Source organism: Dipodomys merriami, unplaced genomic scaffold (assembly GCF_024711535.1).
Source record: "Dipodomys merriami isolate MVZ:Mamm:240054 unplaced genomic scaffold, mDipMer1.0.p SCAF_397, whole genome shotgun sequence".
Taxonomy (NCBI): domain Eukaryota; kingdom Metazoa; phylum Chordata; class Mammalia; order Rodentia; family Heteromyidae; genus Dipodomys; species Dipodomys merriami.
Window position 1 is genome coordinate 689,041 of NW_027205570.1, and position 19,965 is coordinate 709,005.

The window sequence follows — 19,965 nt, forward strand, 5'->3', positions numbered from 1 at the left end:
TTTACACAATTCCTGTAATTCTCCATGACTGTTTTCAGACTTCTCATGTTATCCCTGTATTTCTCTTTGACTGTTCTCAACCTGCTTATGCAATTCCTGTTTTAATCTTTAAGTAGTTTCCTAATGCTCATAAGATTCATATATTAATTTTTGTTTGCCTCCTCTTGCTCTCTATCATACTCACACTGAGTCCTTAGCAAGTTTTCAAACATTTCATTCACCATGTTTACCAGCAGTTTTTGTAGAGCTTTTGATAACTCTCCTCTGGATTATTCATTAATTATTCTGTCACCTGGTTATCATGAGTGGGAGTTCAGACACGTGGACTTGCCATTTTTCTTGTGTTCTTCCAGCTTATTCTGCCAATTTGGTATGAAAATAACACCAATTTTGTGCTAGAATACTATTTTAAAGCAAGCATCAACCAGAGTCCTGTAGTCGCACAATAAAACGGCTTCAAATACAATATAGTTCAACAGATACAATCTATTCAACATCAAACAACCATGGATTAATAAGTTACAAACAGCAAAGAAGGATTTGGCAAACCAGAAATTATTAGCTTTAGGTAGAAATGTGGGGAAAAATAGGACAAGAGGGATGTGGACAGATTAAATGAGAGTAAATATAACCAAGTCCTAATCTCTGAGAGGGAAATGGATTGGGCAGAATGATTGGAGAGATATTTTAAAGAAAAAAATGGAAAAACTAAAATTTAAATTTAAGAAGTAAAACACTTACAATTTATGTAATTTTCAAGAAATGATATTGAGAGAAGAAAAGAATAGGATGAGAAGGGAGGACAGAAAAACTAAAAAATAAAAAAAAATTAAATTGGTTGCTAGAATATTATGTAGGTATAAAGAGATAAGCCTGCTCATAAAGAATTTAAGCCTAAGAGATTGTGAATTGAATAATAAATTTCTGGATTAATTATGTACGAAATGGGAGATAAGGTATAATAATTGACAACAGGTATATATCTGGGGATGAGCTGAACAGCAATTAAGTCATGCAAAAAAGAAAGAGAAAATATGAAAACAATAAAAAAGACCAAAAGGTCAAAAGATATTAAACACAAACATGCACATACACCAAAAATAGAAATTATGAGAAAAAATATTAACAGAAAACACTTTAAATTAAAATTTACAAAAATCATAAAAGAGTTCTTTGGTTTTTTGAGTTTTTTTGGGGGGGGACGGGGAATGGAAAGAACCTGTATCACCCCTGTGTCCATACCAGACTCTTGTTCGAGTCTCTGGTCTGTTTGTGGTGTTTGGTTTTCCTATGGCTTGATTGGTTTCTTAAGTCAGTTTTTTGGACAGGCAGAAAATGCTCTGTATTAGGCAGGATGTCGTGATCCTCCTCCCAGGTTAGTTCAATGGGAGGGAGATCTGCTTTGAGTATTCCAAAAGAGGGAAATGGGAATTTCCTCTAGTTTGGAGATGCTGTGATGAGGCTAGGTTCTGGGTATGGTTGAGGCCTTTCAGCAAACAGTAGCTAGAAAAGCCTAGGACAATCTTATTTCTAAGGGATTACAAGAATTAAAAATAAAACATGGCAGGGGCTGTTGCTCAAGGGCACTACCCTTGAGCAAAAGGAGCTCAGGGACTGTGCCTAGGCTCATAGTATAACACCCAGACTTGCAAAAAAAAAAAAAAAACAGTAACTCCATGTCTACCCATATATGTATGAATGTATTTCTATCAGTGAAGATCCAGAGTCCCTATGTTGAAAGGCACACATCTAGGAAATTTGCTTTGAATAAAATGGTTTCATAGCACAGAGCGCTATCAAGACAGTGCATATTCCAGGGCTTACCTCACTGTTCCCAGTGTAGCCTAAGGGTTTCTGTACACCTCAGGCTGCTGGAGGAAGTCTGCCTCATTGTTGGAACAGGCAGACAAAAGACCTCACTCCTGTACAACTGTGTAACAAACAACTCCATCTGGGCCAATTAGTGAGGATGAGTGTTGGCGGGTTCTAAAGGCCAGGAGAAAAAGGCTTCTTTGTATTCAAAGCTATCTCTTTACCCAGTGCTCTGTTTGGACAGGAAGCCTTCATTTGTGCCACCTCCTGTGGCAGGCCAAGTTCCTTGTACTTATCCTGTCTTTGTTAGATTATGTCCCAGTGTTGAAACAAACTGCTACAATTAGTTCAAGGGTCCTTCTGGCAGACAACTAGAGAGCTGAACCGAATTAAAAGATTCCTAATTGGCAAAGTTGCCTCCTTAGGTTTCCAGAAGCTCACTGAATCTAAGCACATGGGTAATACCACAATGCTTCCTGTCATCTAGGGCTGGTGAAGCTCATCAGGTTTTGAAACCTTTGAGCTCTCCTAGTTGAGCCATGGATGGCTAGCTTTTGGGGTTGAACACAGGGCCTGGGTGCTGACCATGAGCTCAGAACAGAAGCTCAGTGTTTTACCACAATTTGGTGTCACAGCTTCACTTCTGATCTCTCTCTCTCTCTCTCTCTCTCTCTCTCTCTCTCTCTCTCTCTCTCTCTCTCTCTCTCTCTCTCTCTCTCTCTCTTTCTCTCTCTCTCTCTTCTCTCTCTCTCTCTCTCTCTCTCTCTCTCTCTTTCTCTGTGTGTGTGTGTGTGTTTGTGTGTGTGTGTGTGTGTGTGTGTGTGTGTGTGTGTGTGTGCATACATTTGTCCTGCAACTTGAATTCAGGACCTGAGCATTGTACCTGAGTTTCTCCTGTACCAGGATAGCACTCTACCACTTGACCCTCAGGGCCACTTTAGGCTTTTTTTTTTTAGTGATGTGATACTGAGGAATCAAAACCCAGGGATTCATACATTCAAAGCACTCTAACTCCTCTTCTTCAGGTTTCTTTCTTTCTCTTCTTGTATGTTGGAGGAGTTGAAGTCTAGGCCTGGGTGCTGCCCTTCAGTTCTATAGCTAAAGCCAAGTGCGCTTCCACTTGAGCTACAGCATTTCTTCAGGTTTTTGTTGGGTCGCTAGAGAGCAGCGTCCATCTCAAGAATTTCCTGCCCAGACTGGCTTTGGACCCTGATCCTCAGCTCTCAGGCTCCTGAGTAGCTAGGAGGACAGGCGTGAGTTAGTGGTGCCCAGCTTCCACTTCAAGTTTCTAAGTGGTGAATAGGAGATAATATTCTCATGGGACACTTTGTGTCTGGGATAGTTTGGAACCCAGATTCTCAGACATCACCTTCTTGAGTAGGCAGGGTGACAGACCTCAGCTACAGATGCATAGATCATAACACTCTGTTGCAAGAGAGTCCTTGGCTCCACGTGGGAGGGCATTAGCCATGAGCCAACAGGGAAGGGTCAGTGCCTAGGCCCTGAGTTCAAGGTTCACGACTGAGAAAAATAAACAATTTTCTGCAGGAGACAACTCACTAGATTTCAGTACATACATAATTTTGGTGAGCCTCAAGTTTCTCATCTGCACCATCATCTTACTTGTGGAGCTCTTACAAGGACCAGATGAAAGAATGAACCCCATGAAGGACTCAGCACACACCTCATGAAGGACTCATCACATAGCTGTATCCCACACGCAGTCATTAGAATTAGGGTGCTTTCTTCGGTTTCAGCATTCTTTCAGAAACACGTCACAAACCACACAAAATTCACATCTAATGATTTAGAGGGATGGGTTTTTTTGGGAGGGCTGGGAGTCAGCCACAGGGAATGCACTGGCAGGTTGGAGCTACTGTTCTCAGATCTTTTGCTCAAGGCTAGAGCTCTACCACTCTGAGCCACAGCTCAGAGTTTTGCAGACTTCTTGCAAGGGCTGGGTTTTAAACCCACCAGTGTGAGATCTCAGCCCCTGAATATCTTGGATGACAGGGCTGAGTGAACTAGCAGGATCTGGCTCCGTGGGGCTGGGTGGCAGTGATTTACTTCTGGCTGTCAGTTTAGATGTCAGCTGTCAGCACCAGACTCCTGGTTTGCTCTGTGATGAGGTATTTGAAGTCCTATCCTTATACCATTGCAGTTAGAACATTCTATTTTCTTTTTTTTGGTGCCAGTCCTGGGTCTTGAGTAATGGTCTATACATAGTCCGTAAGCTTTTATGCTCAAAGCTAGTGCTCGACTGCTTGATCAACAGCATGACTTCCAGATTTTTCTGTGCATGTGGTAGTGAGGAATCGAACCCAAGGCTTTGTACGTAGTAGGCAAGCACCCAACCACTGAGCCCCCGGAGTGACAAGAGAATGAACGGATAAACGTGTAGATTGATTGACAGATAAATGGATGTATATGTGTACAAGAGAGAGATGTCTGTATACTATGTAACTGCATATAAAATATTAATACCAATTATTGGCAATTAAATTATTCCTTCCTTTTTAAAGTATCATGATTGAATATATAATAAAATATTAATTGAAAATTAATCAATGTAGTATAATTGTTGTGTATAATTTTATAATATAACCGTACACTAACTACTAATTTAATTGTTACTTTTATAACATTCCATTCCTATGGATGCATATGGGAATGGGTTTCTTAGAATCTCCCACCATTCATTAGTGGCAGTCCTGGGATTCGACCTCCAGACCTAATTTGCCGGTTTCGGCTATGGCTTCCTTAATAGCTGCCAAACATCAGCAATGCAAGGTCATGTACACTTTCTGGGTCTTGGCATTTAGACCCAGGATGGTTACAACACAAAGGAAATAAAAAGGTAAAACTACTTTCTTGAATTTCTTAGTATTATGCTTCTCCTTTTTATTTTTTCTATTTTTTGCCTGTCCCGACATTTGAACTCAGGTCCTAGGATCACAGTGCTGGCAGTGGCAGAGATACCAAGACCTGACTTCGATCCCCGTACATGGCAATAATAATAATAATAATAATAATAATAATAATAATAATAATAATAATAATAATAATAATAATAATAATAATAATAATAATTAGACCCTGGCTTGAATTTGCACAATTTTTCTGGTAGGCATGGGATTTGAACTCAGGGTCTGGGTAACTCTGTGACAATGTGGGTGAAGGGGAATGGCTCACTGTCCTTGAAGACAAGAAATTCAGACCAGTTCCTAGGACCTGAATTGAAGCCCCAGCATTGGAAAAAATAATGTTCATATATGAGATCTATTTACATACATGGGTTTACTGCATTGACATTTATTACCCTTATTTATTTAGTATTATTACACATATAACATTCCTTTTAGTATATCATACCACATAGGATATATTTTATACATCATACTGAGACCAAGGACTTTCTCAGAGAAGGAAAACAATGTGTCAAAATTGGCTTCTTACTACAAAGAATCAATTTTTGGCCATCCTGGGATTTCAACTCACAGACTACAATGCCCAATCCATAAATGGGGTCACAGTCTTAGCAGACCAGACTCTGGCAAACTGAGCTGCCAGGGAGCTCAGAGGACCTATGATCAAGCCCCACTATTCCCATGGGAATAGTGGGGCTTGATCATAGGTATGATGATATATGTATATTTATATATATATATATGTAAATATATATATCTATCATATATATACACATCTATCAACATGTATATGTATATTTATATATAAATATACATAGATACATATATATGTTGATAGTTGTGTAGATTGAGATATATATATGTATATACATATACATATATATAGAGAGAGAGAGGGACTGTGAGGATATTAAATTATATATAATTACCAATTATTAGCTATTAAATTATGTTTCCATTTAATGAAGTATCTTGGTTGAATACATATGAAAGCATTAATTAAAAATTAGTCAATATCCTTAATCATACCATGATGCTAGAATGGATGATATAAATCCAATACTTATTCTGTGGCATTCTAAAATAGAATCATGAAGCAACTGCACATTTAGTTATTACTTTTATAACATTCCATTAGCATTCACATGAACAGGAATGAGTTTGTCAGGATCTTTCTCCATTTGTGGGTGGCAGACCTAGCATTCAAACTCCAAGCCTGAGTGGTTTAATTTGAATGCAAACCATTGGAATGACACCGTGAAGATTTCAGATTGTTATGATTTAAAAAAAAAGAACAAGAAGAAAAGAAAGCAAGTTGTCAGTATCTCGTGCCTGTAATCCTAGCTCCTTAGGAGGCTGAGATGTAAAGAATGCCAATTTCAATTCAGCCAGGGTGGGAAAGTCCATGATACCCTTCTTTCTAAGAGGTCACATGAAAAAGAAAAACCATGAATGTGTCTGTGGCTCAAGGGCAGAGTGCTACACTTGAGCAAAAGGAGCTCAGGGACAGATCCTAGGCTCATAGTACAACCACAGATCTGCCAAAAAAAAAAAAAAATAGGAGGCAATAACTCCTTGTATCTTTGTATGGATGATGAGCATTCAGCAAGTTGCCCATGCCCAGGCACCCAACCTGGGCAAGTTGGGACAAGCCCTCAGAGAGTACTAAGTCTGAGCTGGCAACATGAACAAAGCCTCCTTCTCTGCCATTTAAAAAACAGAAGCCTTATGTTCTGGCAGAGGTGTCCCATTGAAACACCTAGAAGCCAGACACTGCCTCCAGGGAGACCACAGTTCTAGGCTATAGGAGTTGTCGAAGGTTCTGGCTTCATATTCTCTATCCCTCTGTATGATGTGAGCCTAGACCTCCGGGGCCTGGTGGCTATCACTCATTTATCATTCCTCATTGCCAAGTCACAGGCTGGTCCCAAATATTGGCAAAGATATGAAACAGTCAGCGATTTCTACAATGAAAGGGATAAGTTAATAAACCCCACCCTCATAACTCCCATGAGAAGTGAGCCTTGGGTTGTGGGTTGTGTATGTGGCTTAGTGGTAGAGTGCTTACATAGCACGCATGCATGAAGCCTTGAGTTCTATTCCTCAGTACCACAGAAACAGAAAAAGCCAAAAGTGGCACTAGGGCTTAAGTGGTAGTGTGCTAGCCTTGAGCAAACTAAGCTCAGGAACATGTCCACACCCTGAGTTCAAGCCCCAAGACTGGCAAAACAAAAGTCAGCCTGGTGAGATATATTGTTCTGGGACTCAGAGGAGGTCTGACGTTATAGGTAAGAGGTAGGGTAGAGGGCAGGTGCTGGGGGCTCAACCCTGTAATCTTAGCTACTTAGCAGGCTGAGATTTGAGGATGACAATTGCAAGCAACCACGTCTATATGAGACACTTTCCTCCAATTAAACACCCAAAAATCCAGAAGTAGAGCTGTGGTTCAAGTAGAGCGCTAGCCTTGAGCACAAAGGCTCAGGGATAGAATGGCATCCAGGCCATGAATTCAAACCCTAGGAATGGCACACACATGTGCACACACACACACACACACACACACACACACACACACACACACACACACACACACACATCAAGATAGAGCATTTGCCAGTCAGCCTGCACAAGTTCCATCTCTAGAAACTTAATACCAAAAAAAAAAAAAAAAGAGAGAGAGGGAAATTGGAAGGAAAGACTTGCTCCACGAGGTGATATAACCAGTGCCAAAATTCCACAGGAGTTCTAAGATGTGAAAGAGGATAGAGAGCCTCAGGCAGAAGGTCCAGCATGGGCAACGGTCCTGAGGTGTGGTTTAGAGAAGGTGGTGTGGGTGGAATGAAGGTTTTGTGGCTTCAGACAAGTCTGGCAGGACATTCAAGGCTGTGTCAAGGTTTGTACTTGAGTCACATGTAGAGCAGAGGTTGGGATCCTAGAATGGGGCCCAGGGGGAAGATTAGCTTGTCTTTTCACCATGGACCCCAGCCATTTCCTGTGGCTGGCAGCCTATTTTTCATAGCTCCTGACCCTCAGGCCTCCTTTGCATGGAGGAGTCAGGGCAAATGCAGGGAAGAACACTTGCTTAAGAAAAGCTTCTAGGGGCTGAGAAGGTGTCTCAGTGGTAGAGTGCTTGCCTTGCATGCCTGAGGCTCTGGGTTCGATTCCTCAGTACCACATAAGCAAAAAAGAAAAAGGCTGGAAGTAGTGCTGTGGCTCAAGTGGTAGAGCGCTAGCTTTTAGCTGAAGAGCTGAGGGACAGCGCCCAGGCCCAGAGTTCAGGCCCCACGACTGGACTCCCCCCCTCAAAAAAAGAAAAGCTTCTAGCCTAATGCCACTAGTGACACAATCCCTGTAAATCCTAGCTACTCAGGAGACTGAGATCAGAGGGAGGAAAGTTACTAAGACTCTTCTTGCCGATGAACTACCAAAAGCCAGGAATGGAGCTGTAGCTCAAGTGATAGAGTGCCAGCATTGAAGGAAAAAATTAAGAGACCAAATCCCAGACCCTGAATTCAAGCCCCAGTACTGGCACCTAAAAAAATAAAGTAAAGCATTCAGGAGCTCCTAGTCCACTGTAGAGAAACTCCAGATCAGCCTAGCACCGGTGGCTCAGACCTAGCTCCTCAGGAGGCTGAGACCTGAGGATCGTGGTTCAAAGCCAGCCCCGGGCAGAAAGTCCAGCAGACTCTGATCTCCAAGGAACCTCCAGAAAACTGGAAGTGGTGCTGTGGCTCAAGTGGTAAGCTGAAGAGCTGGGGGACAGCACCCAGGCCCAGAGTTCAAGCCCCATGAACAGCACCTGGCCTGCTTGGACCTCACTCTGTGGCAGAGTACTTTCCACTGGGCCCCTAAGGGTCTCCCAATGTCTAGGTGTCCCACCAGTCTTCAGAGCAGCCTCTTTGGAGGTCTTTTCCTACAGAGTAGGCCACAGTATCACAGAAAGGTCAAGCCTTGGGGCACGGAGGTCTTAGGTCGAGTCATCAGAATGGCATCTGTCAAAGGTGCAGTGTGGATCTGAGCAGTAAATCGATATCTCATACCAGGGTTCTGGGCCAACAGGGGCAGGAGCTGCAAGATGGCACAGCAGGTAATGCCCACCCACGCAAGTATCACAAAAGTCCAAATCTGTCAGACACACCTTTGACGGGTGTTGAGTTGGGCTCATGAAAGACTTATAGGCTCAGGAATCCACAGGTGGCTGGCTGCTGCTTCTAGCATTCACTACCCCTGGAGTCCCAGGGCTTGGAGCCCTGCTTTCCTCACCAGTGCTCAGGGGCAGATGAAGGTCTGCAATCGTGGGCCAACTAAAAAGGAGCATCCATAGTGTCCTTCCCTTGGTCCTGTGGCCCCATGCATGGATGGAGGGGCAGGTCCCATGGAACTTACTGCCATGACCCAGACCCCTCAGCCCAAGAAGGACTTAGGGAGAAACAGCTTGATCTGCCTTGAGAGTTTACTATGATTATGCCTCAGGACTACCCACAGATCTACCTCAGCTCATCATTAACACCTCTGTGTGTGTGTGTGTGTGTGTGTGTGTGTGTGTGTGTGTGTGTGTGTGTGTGTGCATGTGTGCGTGCACATATTGGTACAGGGTTTTAACTCAGGGCCCGGGCTCTGTCCCTGAGTTTTTTTTCATTGAGGGCTAGCACTCTACCACTTCAGCCACAGCTTTTCTTCCAGCTTTCTGTGGTTATTTGCAGAAGACAGGCTCATAGACTTTTCTAGCTGGGCTGCCACTGAATGGCAATCCTCATATCTCAGCCTCTGAGGAGATTGGAATATGTGAGAATGAGCTGTTAATATCTAACCGGCCACACTTTCCTTCTTGGATAAAACAGAGTACCTCTCTGTTCCAGCCAAGCACCCATGTACAGCTACCCCTCCAACCCAGGCTTCAGACAAAACATACCCTCCCCTGAGGACAAAGAAATGGGATCAGGTTTGACCTTTAGGTTCTCCACACAGTCAGGGGCTGCTAGGAGCTGATGTAGAGGTCAGAGGTCTAGGCCAGGGCAAGTAGTCAGCTGTTAGAACAGAAGAGCATATTAAAAGACATCCTTGCTGCTAGGTGCCAGTGGCTCATGTCTATAATCTTAGCTACTCAACGCTGACACCTGAGGATCAATCAAGATTCAAAGTTAGCCTTGGTACACTCTTATCTCCAATGAATCATCAAAAAGCTGGGAAGCGGAGCTACACTAGTTCACATGGTACAGCACCAACCTTATACAAACAAGCTAAAGGATAGCACCTAGGCTCTGAGTTCAAGCCCCGGTAAACACACACACACACACACACACACACACACACACACACACACACACACACACACACACACACACACACAGAGTAACATCTTTAGCAGGTGCCACTGTCTCATACAGCTATCCAGCTACTCAATAGGCTGAGCTCTTAGGATGGTAGCTTGAAGCAAGCCCAGGCAAGAAAGTCCGTGAGACTCTTCTCTCCACTAAAGTACTAAAAAAAATGAAAGGTGAGCTGTGATTCAAGTGGTAGAGTGTTAGCTCAGGGACAGGGCCTAGGCCCTGAGTTCCAGCTCTGAGATTTTGGTGTTTTTTTTGGGGGGGGGGGTCAGGTCATGGGGCCTGAACTCTGGGTCTGGGCACTGTCCCTCAGCTCTTCAGCTCAAGGCTAGCCCTCTACCACTTGAGCCACAGCGTCATTTCCGGCTTTTTCCTTTTTGCTTATGTGGTGCTGAGGAATCGAACCCAGGGCCTCAGGCATGCAAGGCAAGTGCTCTACCACTGAGACACCTTCCCAGCCCTCTGAGATTTTTTTAAATAGAAACCCTTTGCCATCCCCAACCCCACAGGCCATAAATCCAGATTTTGGTCATCCTAGATCTCACTTCCATTCCTGCTACTTCCACAGAACTGCCACAAGTAGCCTATGTGTGGCTAGCACTGGGTTAAGAATTGAACTTACACAAGGGGGACATAACCAGGTCAAGGCTAATGCCCCAGAACATTGAGGTACTGGCCATCCCAGTCTCTCACCCCCTGTACCCTGACCCTGGAATCTAGTCTGTGCCTCTGTATTATGGTTATCCGGAATTGTTTAGAAGGACCTGAGAGGCCCAGCTGCGTGGGGGAAGATAGACTTTCCTGTGATAAGTTACATTTACATTTCCTAGACACCAATGGATACTTCCAAGACAACTTGTCCTTACCTTCCATGTAGCCCCAGATCCTCCTTGTTTAGGCAGCCTTCAGTCAGCTATCAGGCTGAAGTTGGCCAGAGCCATTGGCAACCACTCTTCCCCCACTCCACTGCCAGCCTGCTAAGATGGACATGCATCCAGAGGCCCAGCTGAGGAAAAGGAAAGGACATGGCATGACTGAGCCCCTCCCCTCCAGGGGCAGGGGAGAACCTATGCCAGCTGGCCATGCTGATCCAGAATCCTCTGGAGGCGGCCAAAGTTATGGACAGCCAGACTTGGGCCCCAACAAAAAGCTAGAATATACAGGTCTTTGCCAATTTAGGACTCATTGTAGACCCAGATAGGGGGCTAAAGGCAGGGTGCCATGGAGGAGGGGCTCCCTCTGAAATCAGGAAGAGGCAGACAGGCGCCCAGGAAGGGGACAGAGAAAGATGAGGGAAAAATACACACAGACACACAGACACACAGACACACAGACACAGACACAGACACACGCACACACACACACACACACACACACAGACAGGAGTAGCCCAAGGCCTCAGCAGTCCCTGAGCACCTGAACATCTCAACCCCTGAGAAGATAGCACTACGATCCTCAGACCAACTGTAGACAAAATTCTGAGTATCTCTGAAATGGCTCATAACATAGCATGGCATTTCCTACTGTACACAATGCTATGCAGAAAATTCAGCTACCTTATTTTTGGTTGTTGGTCATGGGGTTTGAACTTTGGGCCTTCACACAGTCCTTTAGCTCTTCAGCTAAAGGTGCGTGCTCTACCACTGGAGCCATAGCACCACTTCCGGTTATCTGGTGGTTCAAAGCCACCCTAAGCTGGCTTTGATCCGCAATCCTCAGATCTCAGTCTCGTGAGTATCTAGGATTACAGTTGTGAGCCAATGGCAGCACCTGGCTTCAGTTACCTTCTTATACCCAGGGGAAACCCAACTTGTCAGGCTACAAGTCACATGCAATCCTTCGCTTCAGACTTTGACACCAGCACCCAAAACCATACTTCCATGGATGGAGAGAATAAAATTGACACTACCCTCCCATCCCTGCTCACATTCACTCCACTCCCTGCCTAAGACAGGCCACAACCTCTGGAGTTCTTGGTAAGGCAATGCCCACCCTTCTGTGATTTTACACTCGGGCAAAACAGGGGAGATCTTAGAAATTTCTGTATATTGAGGCCAGCACCTGTTCTCCCAACCACAGCACCCCCACTCCTTCACCATCTCTTACAGGCAAGGGGTGTCTTTCTGGGTTTTTTTTTGTTGTTGAGGGGCTTGAACTCAAGGCTTGGATACTGTCTTCAATGATGATTTTTACTCAAGGCCAGTGCTCTACCATTTGAGCCATGGAAACACTGGAGACTGGAGATGAGACTCTCATGGGACTTTCCTGCCTGGGCTGGGAAACGGGATCCTCTGGATCTCAGTCTCCCAAATAGCCAGGATGACAGGTGTGAGACACCAGCCCAGGGCTTATGGTGTCTCATTCTTTAGAATTTCCTCCTAGTCCTCCTCTAGACACAACCACCGAGATACTCCTCTACCATCCTCAGGGACAGCAAAGGGAAGCATGGAATCTGGGTAGGGACATATGCATTAAAGGGTCCCCTCCACATCTCTACCCCTCTCTAATTCCCATCTGCCTCCTGTGGATGGCCTGGTCATCTGGAGCAGATCAGACCCACTAGGACTCTGGGGCCTGCCTGTATCCCCCTGCCCCACCCAACAGGGACCTGAGTATTTCTTGGGCCAGCTGTTCATGTCCTGGTGGAATATGTTGGGAGGGTTGCTGATAACCGGGTCCAGGTGTTCAGGGCAGAAGGAGTGTCCAGTTCCCTTGTCAATGAAGGAGACACAAAGCATGGATGGATCTACTAAGAATTACAGGGCATAGCCATCCACCCATCACCAAGGTCACTTTGAGAGCTGTTTTATGTTGACAGTCCTGGGGCTTGATCTCGGGGCCTGAGTGCTGTGTTGGAGCTTCTTTTCCTGGAGGTGAGCGCTCTTCCACCTGAGGCAAGGTGCCACTTCCGACTTTTTTCTGTGTATGTGGGACATAGGAATGGAATCAAGGGTTTCCTGTGTGCTTAGCGAGCCCAATACTGCTAAGACACAATTCCAACCTTGGATAGCTGTTTTCCTGTGACCCCTTGACCCTGTCTCGGGACAGTCTTGCACATCTGTACTGAGTTTCTCATCAGCAGCCATGGCTGGAAATGATCATGCTCAGCTATGTTGTCCTATATCTACAGTTTCTTTGCACTCTGTGCTTCCTGTCTGCTTCTCCTTGTTAAGTAAGATCCCCTTTCAAGTTCTACTTCTAAGAAGCCCACTGCAATTGTCCTGGCAGAGAGGGATCTTCATTCTGCAGGCTGCTGGCCTTGTCACGCTCTGCCTTCTGGCCGGTGTGGATTGAGAGTGCATGAAGGAGAAGGCCTGGCTTCCACCACCCACTTTTTGAAGGCTCTCATACACTACCCTGGGACCGCTGCTGTACCATACTTCATGAGAGGTCACTCGAGGCCCAGGCAGTATGGGGCAACAAGATGGGGCCATATTTTTGTGTGGGCTTGAACTCAGGATCTGGGAACTCTCTCTCTCTCTCTGTGAGTTTTCGTGCTCAAGGCTGCTGCTCTACCACTTGAGCCACAGCTCAACATCTGGCTTCTTGGTGCTTCCATGGAGAGAAATGTCTCTCTGGCTTTCTAGCTTATGTCTGGCTTTGATCTTTGATCCTCAGATCTCTGCCTCCCAAGTCACCAGGATGTCAGGCTTGAGCCTGAGCCAGAGGTGATGGGCACCAGAGCCTTTCTTTTGAGTTTCTGTTTATCTCGTGTCAACTAGCAAGCCCCAGTTAAAATAGTCAATTTCAGGGGTTCAAGTTTGTCTCCTAGATCAGTTAATCCAAGGAGATAAAGTCTCTTTGGAAAAGGCTACTTTGAATTGAATTGGCATAGGTGAGTGTCTGTGTGTGTGTGTGTGTGTGTGTGTGTGAGAGAGAGAGAGAGAGAGAGAGAGAGAGAGAGAGAGAGAGAGAGAGAGAGAGAGAGAGAGAGAGAGAGAGAGAGAGAGAGAGAGAGAGAGAGAGAGAGAAAGAGAGAGGGTTTGTTTCAGGGATACCTACCCCCATCTCTGCGGTGCCTCATCCTCCAATTGGTGAGTCCATCCTGGATCCCCACCCCAAGGAAGGTGGGTAGGGAGAGTACGTAAGGTCACATCGAGTGGAATGATCTGAATTTTATCCTGCAACTGAAGCCTGGAGAGATAATGGAGAGAAGGAGAGGTTTAGAGGAACATCAAAAGAAGCCTCTTATCTTTGGCTACAAGTACCAGAGAGAAGACTGAATCCATCCTTCTTGGTAGTAAGATAACACGTGCCCACTATTCATTTATTCTATTTTATTTCTGTGAGTCCTAGGTCTTGGATTCAGGGCCTGAGTGTCATCCCTGAGTTTCTTTTTCTCAAGGCTGAGGATCTACCACTTGAGCCACAGCACCACATCTGGCTTTTTTGTGTATGGGGGGAGGTTTTTAATGGGACATAAGAATCTGACAGACTCTTCTGCCCAGGCTGGTCCTGAGTCACAACCATCAGACCTCAGCCTCTGAATAACCAGGATGACAGGTGGGAGCCACCAGCACCTGACTGCCACCATCCATTTATATTCCCCTAGGGCCAGTTCTGGGCCACCCACATTGCACCCCCTTTGTTGTGAGTGGGAAGCCGACATGGGTGCGTTTTATACTTCAACAGCCTACCTACCTGTGAGCATTGTTCCAGGTCAGTCTGATGGCAGCTTCCTCCTTATTGAGAGCAATGACTTGGCTCTGTCACAAGAACAAATGTCCCCCAAGAGGTGTCAGGCCTAGGGTCTTTCCTCTGCATACTGCCCCTCCACCCCAAAATAACACACTCCAGCAAAGTGAAGTAGACATAAAGTGGATTCATTTTCTTATAACCAGGATCTGGCGAGATAAGCGGTGGTGAGGATCAGAGGCCCTGGATCGTGCTGGGTGGGAGGACAATGTGATGCCTCCGTATCCACTTTCCTTTAACTGTCTTAGCAGAGGGTAGTGGGGAAGGACTCACGGGAGAGACGGACGATGAATATCCGACACAGTCTAACCCGGGCACGGTGGGGCTTACTTCAGGGAGGTAGTTCAATAGGCTGAGGAGACAGCTCCTGACCTACAGCCAACCTCCAGAATGGGAGGACCACCTTGAGTCCAGCCACATGGGGACCCTGGGCCACCTCCTCCAGCACCCATTCAACCAGTTCCTATGTGAGAGAGATAGGTAGGGAGAGAGACAGAGACAGGGACAGAGAGTCAGAAAATGTGTGAGAGATAGAAAGAAAGAAAGAAAAAAGAAAGAAAGAAAGAAAGAAAGAAAGAAAGAAAGAAAGAAAGAAAGAAAGAAAGAAAGAAAGAAAAAAGAAACAAGAAAGAAAGGAAGGAAGGAAGGAAGAAAGAAAGAAAGAAAGAAAGAAAGAAAGAAAGAAAGAAAGAAAGAGATAGAAAGAATGAAAGAAAGAAAGAAAGAAAGAAAGAATGAAAGAAAGAAAGAAAGAAAGAGATAGAAAGAAAGAAAGAAAGAAAGAAAGAAAGAAAGAAAGAAAGAAAGAAAGAAAGAAAGAAAGAAAGAAAGAAAGAAAGAAAGAAAATCCGAATTACACTTTAGCCAGGTGTCGGTGGCACAGGACTATAATGCTAACTACACAGGAGGCTGAAATATGAGGATCATGGTTCATAGCCAGCCCAGGCAGCAACGTCTGTGAGACTCTTATCTTCAAAGAACGATCATGGTTCATAGCCAGCCCAGGCAGCAACGTCTGTGAGACTCTTATCTTCAAAGAACCACCAGAAAATTGGATGTGATGCTGTGGCTTAAATGGTAGAGGCTAGCCTTTATCTGAAGAGCTCGGGGACTGTGCCCAGGTCCAGAGTTCAAGCCTCACAACTGACAAGAAGTGGACTTGCCACCACAAGTAGTGGACTGAATAACACCCACTGTCCTAGGGAACATGGCAGAGAAGTCAGGCTGAGCTTGCTGTCAGCTGGGGGTCATGAGTAGGTCACCTAGCGTCTCCATGCCTCGTTTTCCCCAGCTGCAAAAATGAGCACAGTGAAGGATCCCCTTCCTCATGGTGATAGGGTAAGGATGAAAGAGAGCCATGTTTTGTTTCATAATCCCGTACTAGTTGCACGATAAATAACAGGCCCCATCTGAGCACTTTCTGGGTATCTTCCTGTCATATGCTCACAGAATTGTCAAGAACCATATCTGACAGCCTCTCCCTCTATGCCTGGCTCTGCCCCAGAGATCCCTCTGTATTAATTCCTTGTTTCCTCACAACTGTCTCAGAAGGAGACTGAGGACCAATGGTCGAGGCCCAACCCAGAGCTTCACCTTAGGTCAAGAATCGGCTGCCATGGACTGAGTTTGGGACAATCCATCTAAACCAATGACTGAGCGTGGCGCTACATGTCTAGCATTCCAACTAAAGAGGAGCAGACCTGCTGGCACATGCCTGTCACAGATAGGAGTGCTGCGATCCAACCCAGCCTGAGCATATATTATCTATTTCAGAAATGTCCAAGACATAAAGGCTTAGCTCACATGGTAGAAGACCTGACTGGCAAGCCTAAGGCATTGAGTACAAACCCTAATATACCAAAAAAAAAAATCAGAGGCCTTGTGCCAGAGGCTCATGCATGTAATTCTAGCTACTCAGGATACTGAAATCTGAAGATTACAGGTCAAGATTTAAAATAGGGTTGGCTTCACCCATGAATCGTCATTATGAGAAGACCCAGACTCTGACCCATACCAGTGCACTCCATACTAACAGGGCTCACATCCTTACTAAGGGCTGGCTTTGCTGTCTGTCCCCCTGGGGAGTCACCCTCTGTGGGCCCCACCCCCAGGTCCTCCTAAGTTCTCTTTGCCACCAACCAGGCCTAAGGGAGTAGACATCTCCAGGGAACACAGATCCTTTGGTCTTATAATTTAATTGTGCTGAGTTCCCTTCTAGTGTTCCACCCTTCCAGGCCCCTAAAACTCGGCCCATGCATCCCCCAAAGATAGCATTTATAAGTTACCAAAGGGTCCAGCACTCCGTGTTACAACCTACTTCTACACACACACACACACACACACACACACACACACACACACACACACACACACACACACACACACACACACACACAAGCCGGCACAGGTGGCTCATGTCTGTCATCCTAGCTACTCAGGAGGCTGAGATCTGAGGATCACGGTTCAAAGCCTGCCCATGCAGGAAAGTCTGTGTGGCTCCTATCTACAGTGAACCACCAAATAGCCAGAGGTGGAGCTGTGACTCAAGTGTCAGAGCACTAGCTTTGAGCACAATAGATCAGGAACAGCACCTAGGCCCTGAGTTCAAGGCCCAGTTCTACCTCCAAACACACATACAGACACAGACACAGACACAGACACAGACACAGACACACACACAGCCTAAAGCTTAAGTAGTCTCTGAGAAGAGAACCATGAATTCCTTCCATTAGGATCACATCCCACCCCCGAGAATGTGGCACTCCCGACTTCAGACCCACTGTAGACAAAACATTAAGCTTCTCACATACCTCCAATGTCTCATAGCCCAGTATGGCATTTCCTACTGTACACACTGCTATGTGGAAAACTTAGTCACTTCTTTTTTTGTTGTTGTTGATCATGGGATTTGAACTCTGGGCCAGGGCACTGTCCCTCAGTTTTTCAGCTGAAGGTGAGTCACTCTCCCACTTGAGCAACAGTGCCTATTCTCTGGTGGTCCATTGGACATCAAGTCTCGCAGAACTTTTCTGCCCAAGCTGGCTTTAAACCGTGATCCTCAGATCTCAGGTCCTGAGTAACTAGGATGACAGCCATGAGTTACTGGCAGCCAGCCAAAGATACTTTTCCATGCCTTTCATCCTATCTCTTCAGGAGACTGAGATCTGAGGACTGCAGTTGGATGCAACCCTTCGCTGCAAAATCCATGAGAATTCTTTATGTCCAATTAAACACCCAAAAAAGTTGTAAGTGGAGCTGTGGCTCAAATGTAGACTGCTAGCTTTTAGCATCAAAGACATGGGATAGGACCCAGTCTCTAGTTTCAAGCTTTTTGTAGCAAAGACCCACCGAAGAAAAGGAAGCAGATGGGCACAGCAGAGCTCAAAGCTCACACATATACTCAAGACTCCCAGAACAGACCCAATCCTGCTCTGATTCTCTAGATTCTATGTCCTACATCATGGCAGTCTTAGATGGGACTGACCATGCACCAAGTTAGGACGTTCAAGTACAATCTCATACTGAGGATCCCTGACCTATCAGAGACTCAGGATCTCTCACTGTCCTGCATTGACACTGAGCAGTGAGGTGAGGTCTAGTTATCCAAACACAGGATGTGGGAATAAAAGGATTTCGCAGCCAAGGGAAGCAGATGGGAGGGCTCTATGTCCATCTCTCTCGGGAAGGAGAAAAGGGCTGCTCCATCCCAGCAATGTTCCTGGGTTGTGAGTATTCTCAATAACAACCCTGCTCAGAGCCCAGGGTCTCTGGTTTTCCCACCAGCCTCTACTCAAGCCTGGCCCACCTTCAGTTGGCCCTCTCTGAATGCCAGATCTGCCATCTAGACTAAAGGCTGAGCCAGAAGAGAGACCCACCTCTGCCTCTGAGAATGGCAGTCAAGAGGTCTTAGTGCCCCCTAGAGGAAGTCTCGGGGCTACATGGGTCCCGACTCCCGCCCTCATTTCCTGTCTGTCCTGTGCCATTGGCAAACTTACCTCTGTCTCTGGTAGAGGAATGAACACCAGGGTAGTTGTAAAACCTAACTCTGAAATCCTTACCCAAAAGACCACCAGAGACCGTCACCAATGTAAAAGCAAAAGAGTCTTTATTGGAAGCTTGATCTTGGTCCCCCCAGTGTACATGGCAGCAGCCCATGATGCTGAGAGGCCCCAAGCCCATGGTTACAACACTTCTTATACACTTTTTTAGGGAAGGTAGGGCTTCACGTACATCATAATTTCTTGTAATAAATCACTACAAACCCCAGGAAAATCACAAAACGACTTTATAGTATGATTGGCACACTACAAAGTGGGAAAGGACCAGAAACAAGTTGTTGGTTAGATCAAGGGGGCCTACGTTCTTTAAACTGGTTGGCTTGCACCACAGAAGAGTCTCAAGAGGATACATGCTAAACTGCAGAGTTCCTTTTTTAAACAAACACCACCTGTGGCCTGACTGCAGCGTCACCAAGCACTCCAGCACCTGCCTGCCTGCGGTTTTCCCAAGGATTGTTTATGTTCCTAGTCCCCTGGGAATTGCTTCTTCTGTTCATTCTCAGGTCGGGTTCATGGTCAGCTGCATAACTCATACCTCAGAATATGCTCGCTAGCTCAAGATGAAGTCACCCAGGCCTCAGTCTTCTCAGTGTCATCTTCAGATTGAGCCCTGGAATGTTCATGTCTCCAAGGATGTACTGCACAGGCATCCTGTGGCAGATGCCAGCCAGGTGGTCAATGGTGAACTCAAGGTGGCAGGACTTTTAAAAGCCATGTGGTTGGGTAGAAGGCTCTATCACTGATGGTCGAGGTTGTCAGGCGAGGTTACGGCACCAATGTCCTGACACACCTGACCTGGGATCATCCTCCTTCTTCATCTTCCTTGCCCACTCCCCCCGCCTTGACACTCCCTCACCCCAAAACCTTCCTAGATCTTGGACCAGAAAATAAACTTATTGGGGCTGGGGATGTTTGAAAACTGGTGACACAGCCTGAGCCTTAGAGTCTACCTGAGGCTGCTTCCCTCTGCAGTCGGTGACCACAAAGTTCCTGGATGTCATAAAGTTGCTGAGGGGTCATTGGCTTGGTCCTACATACTGTCTTTAAGCTCTGAAACTGTCCCCATAGAATGTGAATGGTTGGCTCCCTTGATTCAGGGACTCCAAACCAAGGCTCACATGCTCCCTTCTTCCCTTCCTTTCTTCT